Source organism: Ornithodoros turicata, unplaced genomic scaffold (genome assembly GCF_037126465.1).
Source record: "Ornithodoros turicata isolate Travis unplaced genomic scaffold, ASM3712646v1 Chromosome189, whole genome shotgun sequence".
NCBI classification, from domain to species: Eukaryota; Metazoa; Arthropoda; class Arachnida; order Ixodida; family Argasidae; genus Ornithodoros; species Ornithodoros turicata.
The window spans coordinates 15,331-26,295 of record NW_026999331.1 but is presented as its reverse complement, the minus strand read 5'-3'; the positions used below and the strand labels follow the sequence as shown (position 1 = coordinate 26,295).

General features: G+C 49.4%; 1 long non-coding RNA gene across 1 annotated transcript; it reads right to left on the bottom strand.

The window, feature by feature from the left end:
- Positions 1 to 2,045: 2,045 nt before the first annotated feature.
- On the bottom strand, positions 2,046 to 2,762 carry LOC135373029 (uncharacterized). Its single transcript, XR_010416232.1, has 2 exons — positions 2,655 to 2,762; positions 2,046 to 2,226 (listed from the first exon to the last, which is right to left on the bottom strand). It is a non-coding gene; the product is annotated as an uncharacterized LOC135373029 (long non-coding RNA).
- Positions 2,763 to 10,965: the final 8,203 nt, after the last annotated feature.

Below are 10,965 nucleotides of genomic sequence, written 5' to 3'. Positions count from 1 at the left end.
TCCCTGCCGTCACCCTATCCCCATGGTGTGATTTACAAACATTTCGATGGGGGGATGGGGGGAGGGCGGATATTTTGAAAGGAATATATATATATATATAAAGAATGAAAGGGAAGCGCCAGCCATGCACAGTCCGATTGCTCCCGCAGTGCGCTCCCCAACAGGAGCGTATACAGGGTGTTTCAAAAAACGTGTCATTCGGACTTTATAAAAAAACGGGGCGACGGAAAAATACGGGGTAAACGGCATTTGTGTGGTAACTGAATTTGCCACCTTGTAAAAATATTTTCATTTGATTTTAATTAAAAGAAATTGAATTTCTTTAATTGAACTCCAAAATTTCCCGAGTCAACCTAACGTTTTTTTTTACAGAATTAGAGAGTCCGTAGCGAACTTAGTCAGATCCACCAAGAAATCCGCTCGATATTGCAAATGGAACTGCCCAAAAAAAGTCCCGAAGTTGAGGCTTCGGAGTTTCGGGTATTCAACGGCGCACCAAATCAGTCGCAAAGATGCGCGAAGGGCAGGACATGTTCCTGTCCCCATGGAGCTAGAACAGTTTATCGCCGGACCGGCGTCCAGCACAAGACGCGCCGATAACAAGGCGGGTGATATTCCACCATACGTTGATAAGCGGCAAACAAATATGATTCCGGCTCTTTTTTCCCGCCCTGCTTTTTTTTTCGACCTTCTATCTTTCATGTGGGCAGGAGCAAGTCCTCCTCTCCACAAATCCTTGCGTCTGATTTCGTGCGCCGTTGAATACCCGAAACTTTGAAGCCTCAATTTCGGGACTTTTTTTGGGCAGTTCCATTTGCAATATCGAGCGGATTTCTTGGTGGATCTGACTAAGTTCGCTACAGGCTCTCTAATTCTGTAAAAAAAAAACGTTAGGTTGACTTGGGAAATTTTGGAGTTCAATTAAAGAAATTCAATTTATTTTAAATAAAACCAAATGAAAATATTCTTGCAAGATGGCAAATTCAGTTGCCACACAAATGCCGTTTACCCCGTATTTTTCCATCGCCCCGTTTTTTTATAAAGTCCGAATGACACGTTTTTTGAAACACCCTGTATGCAGTTGTGCATAGCCCGGGATTGCATTGCATGCAGACTGAGTCAGACGTGTACAAGATACTCGAAAATGTATTTAAGAAAATACAATAAATACTAACGTTAGATTGTAATTAAGATAGAGTATAAGCACATGAAAATCGAAGTATTTAAGATAGAATAAAGTACTTCATATGGTATTTGAAATACAATTAAGGTACTATTCATCCTTGAACGCAAAAAGTCACTGGTCAATGCGGCAAGTTGCTGCTATGTGACATGAATCACCTAAACTCCGCGCACTACGCTAGCCGCCTCTGTGTGGTAGAAGTCATCTAAACATAAGTCCCAAAAAGATGACAAAGAGGTACCACATAACTCCACTAAGTATATGTGACCCAAAACAACGCCAACTTCTAGCAGGTCCCTGCTCGACGAGGTCAGAATTCGGCGTCAGCGCGTCAGGGCACACATAATTGAACCCTCACTGGCCAAGGATTAGTACACACAGGGCAAGATCTCTAAATGGAGACTTCCAAGAAGGGCCAATTTCCGGGTCAAGTCCGAGGCTCTCAGGAAATTTCCACTGAACAAGCAAGATAATAGAAAGACGAGACACAGAAAGTCTGAGAGGGAGATCTAGAATATGTAATTAGGGTATGGAGTAGAAAATACCATAACATGCATTTTAAATAGCGTACAAATACACAAAACAAAACGTATTAAGTAGAGTGCCAAAATACCGCAAATGGTATTTGAAAGACATTATTTTAAATACAGTACTCAAAATACGTACAAGTCTGGACTGACCGTATACACACGATTTAATTAGCAATTAGAGCTAATTGGGACCCCCCACATTAATCAGCACCCTCCAGGGAGCCACCACACTAATTCGTCTAACTCGTGTCCAGACCAGCTGAGCGTTGTGCACTATGAGAGTCCATAAAAAAGAAAAATAATAGGCAGAAAATAAAATAAAAAGATAGAAATAGAGTGGAGAGAAACAATTTATTCGAAAATCAACGATGCCGCGGCGAAGAAGCCGCTCCGCAACACCCGAGTGACCAGCGTCCGCCATGTTGGTAGTTTGCACCCAGCAGTTGCAGAGATCGACGACAGGTGGCCACTTAGTTGCAAGGCATCACACCAGATGGCGCCACCATCATAGCTCTAGACGAGAAAGACAGAGAACAACATACTAGCGCCAGGTAAAAATGACAGCACTGCTAAACAAGTCTAAACATGCGAGAAAAGGCTTACGGGGGCGATCGCTTAGCCCTAACCACAACACTATGCAGCTAACACAAGGCGGGAACCACACATCGCTAAACATGCGAGAAAAGGCTTAACACGAGCGCGGTCACCGCTAAACACGGCAAACATACGAGGAAAGAGGCTTACGGGGGCGATCGCTTAGCCCTAACCACAACACTATGCAGCTAACACAAGGCGGGAACCACACATCGCTAAACATGCGTGAACAGGCTTGGACACCGCAAAACAAGTCTAAACATGCGAGAAAAGGCTTAACACGAGCGCGGTCACCGCTAAACACGGCAAACATACGAGAAAAGGAGCGCGTCAAATCACTCACTCACCTTTTCCCCCGCGGCAACTTCCAGGCAGAAACTGAGCGAGCGTGGAGAACATACGTCTGCTCTCTACGAGAGGCAGCCAGCCATGGAGGAAGGAAACACAGGAGCGGCCCTTCCAACTTTTTGCCATTGGGACGGGCGTGCCAGCTTCGCACTGCATTCTGGGATGCTCCTGTCTACCATGTGACCGCTCACGTGACCCCAAGAGCATGCGCAGGCCAGCTCCCAAAGCAGACGACGGGAGCCGTGATTGTCTTGCAGTTCAGACTGTTCAGATATCTGCATTGTGACGAACGCCGCGCGTCCATCTTTATTTGTGTGTGTTCGGAGGTTTACTCTTGGTTTACTCTTCTACTACAAGACCGGTCAGTGTCTGCAGGACAACCACGCGGGACTATAAACATCATTCGCTGCAGCGATGTTTGTGTGACGACGTGGCCGCGTTTTGTGTGTTTGTTGCTGAAGTGGTAAAGCATGCCAGTAATCAAATTTGTACAACGATTTAGGAAATCAATTGAATCTGCAGCTGTAGCACAGCGCCAGCTTGCAAAGGAACGATTCAAGATGACTCTTTCACAGACAGGGGTACGAAACAACCGGTCAAGTACGTGCTTACGAAGGAAACGTTATTCCCGTGACCGAGCTGCTTTCTGTTGAACGACAGCCGCAACCGTGGTAAGGGCACGTTAACAAAACGTTGTTTCCGCAGTGGTGCTCACATTTGAAGAGTAAGTGACATTGGAAAAGCATAAAAGCACGAAAAGCAGCGCAAGCAACAAAGCGTTGCCAAACCGAAACTTTAGAGAGGATCACGTGGTGGACAGGAAGTAATGGCGGTTTTGACAGGAGCGACCGCCAGAGGGGTCCCACGGAAATCTGCTCGAAACGGCCGCTCCTGTGTTTCCTTCCTCCATGCAGCCAGCAACTGAGCGAGCGCGCGGAGCGCACGTCCATCTTCCGCGACGGTCCGAGAGAAACTGAGTGAGGCGACGCGCAGCGGGCAGCTATGGATGCGCGCGCGCCCTCTGCTCCACCCGTCCGCGCATGCGCGCGCGCGCTGCTAGCTCCCTCTGCGCCGGCCGCGGGTGTTTTCGGTTTCGGCTCTCTGCTGCGCGCGCGCGCGCGCTCCTAGCGGCGACGGGTGGCTTTTCAGTTTCGCTTTCATTCTCCGTTCTTTGCGCGCGCGCGTTTATCTGTATAAAGGCAGAGCGCACCGCGCTCGCGTCATCATTCTGACCGATACGTGGAAAACGCCATGTGTGGTTTATTCTCCTGCGTTTCTCGTCGTCGCAAGGAAAAGACAAAAAACGAAGAACTTCGCGAATTTATACGCGGCATCGTGGAGGAAGCCTTTCAAGTCCACCGTCTGGAATGGTTGCAAGCACGTCAAGAAATGTGTCAGGACAAGATGAAGACGCTCGACCGCATCTTAGCGGCGGACAGACTGGCGAAAAAGAAGTCCAACTTTAGCCTGGACAATCTGTATTGGGAACGCAGTTCCGATGTAGAGGACGACGACGAGGATGTGTAAATAAAAGCGATGCATTTCTCTTCGAGTCTCAGTCTCTTCTTCCTCTTTGTGCAACGTGTACGCACGCAACATGTCTTCCCCCGAACCTTTTCGTTTCCGTCATCCTTTTCGCTGTATCTTAAGCGGCCCCTCCATGTGCGGCAAATCTACGTTCGTTGCTAACGTGTTGAGGAACCTGAACGACGTGGTAGACAAGCCTCCGTCACAAATATTCTACGTGCAGAAATATGCTTCGCCGAGCATGCAGGACGAATTCGGGGACTCCGTAAAATTTACCAAGGAGCTACCGCGAGAGTGGGACACGTCGCGCGCTACGCTGATCGTCGTCGACGATCACATGACCGACGCCGGTTCCTTGAAGGAGGTGACCGATCTTTTCATTCGGGGTTCTCACCACGCCAACGCCTCGATCTTCTTACTCGTTCAAAACATCTTTTTCGACAGTAGCCATTTTAGAACAATATCCTACAACGCCAGTTACGTCGTCCTGTGGCGCACCGTGCGCAGCGTGCACCAGATGGAACATTTCGGCCAACAGCTATTTGGCAGAAAAAGATTGGAGTATTTTCTGGACGCATATAAACAAGCGATGTCGTCGCCCCACGCATATTTACTCGTGGATCTTCACAACTATACGCACGAGGATCACAGGTTGCGTAGCAATATCTTTCCGGGAGAACGTCAATATATCTACGCTCCGAAATGAATCTCCGCCCTCACCTCACTTTACTCAAAGTACTCTCCACTCTACCCCCTCCACGCCGCCGCGACGTCTTGAGACGTTCGTCCTCGTCCGACATGAAACACCTCTCCGAAATTTGCCTCAATGTATTGAACGGAAAGGTGGCTCTAGCTCCAGATACGTTCGCGCGTTTGAAGAAGCACAAACGCTTTTTACGACGGCTCGCCTACAAAAAGATTCACAAGAATCCGCAACGTTTGAAGCGCTATCTGTCTCAGCAGCGAGGACAGGGCGTTCTTTCGTCGGTGGTTCCTCTCCTGCTTTCCGCCGTGTTGAACCTTTTCGCCAATGGCCAAGAGAATTGAAGTGACCACCTCCTCCTCCTCCATCGGAAACATTCTTTCCTCGAAGGAGAGTGACGACGTCAAAGTGAAACTCATACTGCAAGCACTGTATCGCATACTCAAGCAGTACGGATTTGACCCCTACGACAATAAAAACAAGGCGTCCGACGCTACAAATGACTTTGACTATTCGCTCCTCTCTCCAGAGGTGGACGAAGAGGAAGCGGAAAGGGTCGTCTCGGAATTAAAGAAGGTTCTTTCCTGGGATCGCGAGGGTTGTGTCTCCGTGTCGGGCAAGCCCATCAGACACTCCTCCGTTTACGAACTCGTCAATTATTTGTTGCAACGTAAGACGGGAAAGAAACCTTCCTGGTTCCCCAAAGTCTCGAAACTATTGCGTCTGATTTCTCTACCCAAATCTCGCGAGCCTCAACAGCAGCAGCAGCAGCAGCAGACCTCCATTGCGTGGACGACTTATGGAGGGATATGAGAAACCAGAGGGTGGTTTGGGGGGTGTGGAACGCTATAGAAAAGCGCATCACTTGAGCAAAAAGAAGGCTCTCGTCATTCTCAGAAAGCTGGATGCCTACACGCTCCACCATCCGGTCAGAAGAAAGTTTAATAGGAGACGCATCATCGCACTCAAGATCAACGACGTGTGGCAAATGGACCTCGCCGATTTTTCAAAATACAAGAGATTCAACGGTGGCTACCGCTACATTCTCGTGGCAATCGATTCCCTCTCCCGCTTTCTGCGCACCCTCCCGCTAAAGACGAAGCGCCCCGCCGAAATGAAAAGGGCCATGATAAGACTTTTTCGGGGAGGTAACGTACCTACACGCATCTTTTGCGACAGAGGCGGGGAATTCTACAACAAGACCGTCAAGGAGTATCTCTCACGAAAGAAGGTACAGATGTATTCTACCTTCTCTCCAGTAATCAAAGCATCGCAGGCAGAGCGCGTCATACGCACTTTACGCGACAGAATATTCCGTTATTTTAGAGTAACGGGAAAATACCACTTCGTTTCCGCGCTTCCCAAGATCGTGCGCGACTACAACACCACCAAACACAGGACTTTGGGCATCAGCCCGTCCGAAGTCACGTCCGAAAACGAATTGGAGCTGTTCAATAAGATAAATGGGAAGCCCGTCGTACCCTCCGTGAAAAAGAAGCTCAAACTGGGGGATAAAGTGAGGGTCCTACTTCACAGAAAAGGTTTTCATAAGAGCTCGGAAGGGAGTTGGTCGCCTCAGATTTTCACCGTCTCCCACCTGAGAGACACCTCTCCTCCCGTCGTACACCTGGAAGATTACCGGGGTAAGGAAGTGGACGGATCTTTCTACCCGGAGGAGGTACTCGTCGTAACCCGAGACGCCAATCAGCCTTGGCCAGTAACGAAAGTGCTGAGAAAGAAGCAACTGAACGGTCAGAGCTTCTCCTTGGTTCGCTGGTTCGGTTACGACAAAGAACACGACAGTTGGGTTCCGAGCAGCGACGTGGTCAAGATTGGGAAATGATGTCAGACATCTACGTCCACCTGCTCTCGAACGCCAGCATGGATAAGTTTCCCTCGAATAAACTCAACGCCTTCACGGTAGCTTTCGATAGTCCGCTTCAGCTCTCGAATCGGTATAAAGTCGGTCTGATGGATCTCAGCATAAGTAACGATTTTTTAAATATCGGGTACGAAAGGCAAGATGCGAAAATCGAGGTTTCTTTCGAGGACACGGTGGAAGCCGGCAGAACTTTTCGTGTCACCTCGGATCTCGAGAGGGATTTGGGAAAAGCCCTTTCGGAATTCGACGTTTCTTTCGCGTACAATAAATCGCGATACGACTTCGTCTTACCCGTGGACGTGAAAGCCGTGGAATTGGACCCTCGGCTCGCGCAAGCGCTCGACGCCTCGCTAGCGTCCCGCGAAGCAGGTCGTGCGGTGAAACCCCCCAAATTGAGCGAACGCGAAGCCACCTCCATCTTATTGGAGCACGCCGCACCCGTCGCTTTCGGCGACGTCACTCTGAATTCGGAAACCACGTCCCTACGGAACACACTCAACAAGTATTTCCAGACGCACAAGCTGGACGCCTCGCTAGAATTCGCGGATAACGTCTACTCTCTGAAAACGCCGAAAGGGTTGCACGTACCGGAACCCTTTGTCAAGCTGCTACATCTCACACCCGTCGAGGGACACGAAGAAACGCTACGCGTCTCTCTCCCCGTAGCGCGCCAATTTTGTTTCACGATCAAGACGAAAATTCCTCGATCTTTGCAAGTACATCTGCCTCCCGGCTATTATGCGACGCCGCAAGCACTTGTAAATGCGATTAACCAACGCGTAGGCGAACGGGCACGCTTCAGCTTCGACGGAACCGAACAGAAATGTAAAATTCGGCTTTCCGAGGGCACCTCCACCCTAAGACTTTCCGAGTACCTGGCCGTGCTTTTGGGCTTCGAATCGCGTACCGTGTTCACGGGGGATGAGGATGCCACGAGCTCTGTCGAGGTACTCCTGGAACCCCCGTTTCACAACATAATCGTGTACACGGATATCGTGGAACCCACGTACGTGGGGAGCGGGAAAAAACCGATATTAAAAATACTACCCTTTTATTACGAGAAAGACAAGCACGTCGTCAGCTACACGTTAGATAACATCCAGTATTTTAACCTGTCTCAATTCGAAATTCCCTCAGTGACGATCGTTCTCGCGGACGAAACGGGAAGACGTTTGCCGTTGCGGTCCAAAGGCAGAACCAATCTAACGTTGCATTTCAAATATGTACCGTAATTCCCCCAAAATAATTCCCGTGTACACGGGACCCCTTTTCCAACGAGGGGGCGGTGTGTTGAGCAACATATCCAAGTTTATCGTTCCCATCTGGCAGCAAATAAAACCGATCGCCAAGAGAACGTTGAAGCGCTTGGCGCGGAATTTGGCCGATGGCGAAGGAATATCGCGCGCAGTAAAAAAGACGGCCATAGCAACGGGGAGAGACGTGCTGGATTCCATGGAGGGCTCTGGAAACAACAACAACAATGGAAAGAAACGCCGCAAAAGACAACAAAAGGCGCCGACACACGACGCACCTGCAGATATCTTTGGTACGCCGTGAAGGTCACACATCCGCTGTGCGCGCTCCGTCCATCATGACGTCAACGAAAGCAAAAATACAGACGCAACGGTCACCGCATTGTCTTACGAGTGACGTGATGATATTCGAACCCCCCTCCATTCAATACGGCGTGGAAGATACTTCGTACCAACTTTTTTATCCGGTCAACGGGGTAAATAATTCCGTGATCGAATTTTGTATTCAAAATTTGCAAAGGGCACACTTGTATCTCTACGGCAGTTTCGTGTCTTTGACCGTGCGCATTGTTCGGGACGACGGGGAAGAAATGGACGAGAAAGATGTCGTTTTCCCAATAAACCACCTGTTGAGCGGTATGTTTAAGACGGTCACCGTTTACGCGAACAACAAGCTCGTCAGTTCCAACGAGTTGTACGCCTACAGGAGTATTTTGGACGTCGTGCTTCATTCCACGCCCATGGCTCAAGAAACAGTGCACGCGGCTGGACTCTATGTCGAGGACGACGAACATTTAAAGGACGATTACGACGTCTCTTCTCGCGGTCCGAAACAACGTTACGAAGCGACGAAGGGTGGAAAATACTTTAACCTGGTCGGACAGATCAATACCGACCTGTTTCAACAGCCGCGCCTGATGGTACCTGCCGTCGAAATTCGCGTCGTTTTCCTGTTAAACAACGACGAATTTAAACTCGTATCGGTCCCCAAAGACAAGAAAACGTACAATTACGAGGTGGACATTAAAGAAATGACGTTACACTTGAAAAAGGTGACGCTGGCACCTTCCCTATTTTTGGAATACGAGCGGCGGCTTCAGACCACGCCGGCCATCTACGTGTTACGCGGATTGGAAACCAAGGTGCGGAGCTTGAGTGCCGGGAGCTTGGACGCTCACTTTGAAAACGTTTACCCCGAAAGGGTGCCTTCCAAATTATGCGTCGCCCTGCTCGCCACGTCCGACTTTCTCGGCGACATCCAATCGAACCCCTACAAATTCCGTCATTACGACCTGTCTCATTCGATGCTCTCCGTGGACGGCCAGCAAGTGCGAGCCGAGTACGACTTTCAGAACGATCTCGTCAAAATTCCCTACTTTAACTTCTTGCAAGAACTGGGAGAGAAACATTTCAAGTATAGCTACGAGCGATTTAAAACGAACGGGTTCCTTCTCTACTTCAACTTGGACGTGGACAAGTGTTCTTCTCCTTCGCATTTGAACGAGTGGCGAAAAGGAAACGTTCGCCTGCAATTACGCTTCGCTAAAGCCCTTCCACACGCGGTCACCGTCCTCTTGATTTCCGAGTGTCCCAAGCTCATGTACGTCGACAAGGACCGTACGGTCACCTTCCCATAAGAAAACATGTACGAGAGCGACATCTTGGAACTCGTGTCCCTGAACCCCCTCGCTTCCTCCATGCTGAGAGGCATTTGCGCTTCCGACGAAGCCTTCGTTTTACGCAAGCCCGGCTATTTAATCATCAATACCGAAGAGCGAAGAAGACGCGGGCAGCACTGGGTGCTCTACCTGAAAAACTACGACGGGTCTGCCGTGTTTTTCGACAGCTACGGACTTCCCCCCATCGAAGCAAACCTTCGAAAGACTTTACCTGTAGTGGACGAGTATAACGACAAGTGTATTCAATCGCCTTTTTCGCCTTACTGCGGGCTTTTTTGTATCTACGTAGCCACGCGCATGTCGAAACGCTACAGCTTGAAAAGTTGTGTATCCATGTTTTCCTGTAACCTCGAAGAGAATGACGAAACAATAAAACGTCTCCTCGTGAGCGAACTCGTTTCGTAAAAAATAGTCTATTTATTCACGACATACACAAGACCCTTGCGAGACGATCTTCCAACGTGCTGACCCGACGCTCACCGTCGTCGCCGGTCTGCACCGTGACGTCGAGGGATGTGTGGAGAAGCCAGTAGCGACGGACGATAGGTCGGTTGAAACCCGCGTTGATGAGACACGGGTCGACTGTCTCTCCTCGTCTATACTTCTCCAGCAGCTCGAGCTTGTAATCTACGAAACGCTTCATTTTCTTTGCAATCTTCCCACTGACTGTGAACAGACGTAGGGGTATCGTCTTGAGAATCGAGCGAAAGTCTCCCTCGCAGCTATCGCCGTGAATATAATCGCGTAATCGCAGCAAGTTCCGATACATTCGTGTTTGCACAAAGGTGGCAAACCTCTGCTCGGGCGTCATCATGACTGAGACGGAATGAGAGTAGACAACCTTTTTTTTATTTCTCGTTACACATGAATTAGGCTCCAGCTTTGGTTTCGTAGCCGGGAAGGCAGCCCAAATACGGACGAAGGCTCGAGTCTAACCAATGGCTGGGGTTTCTCGACCAGAGTCCACCGCAGCGACAGGTAGTCAGTTGATCGCCGATTCGCGAAAAGAAGGTCTTTGGAGGAGGCTTGAAGGTTAGAACCAGGGGTAGATCTCCCGTCAGTAGCCATTCGTAATCTGCAGCGAAAGGAGTGTGAGAAACGCGTTTTTTTTTTAACTCAAACACACACACGTACAATCTTCTTCAGTCACAGAGTGACACTGATGGTCCATCTTCTCCATCTTCCTTCAATAGTCGAAGTCCTTCGCAACGTACGTCGAACGGTACCGTCCGACAGCCGAGAAACGGGCGAATCAATCGGTCCGTC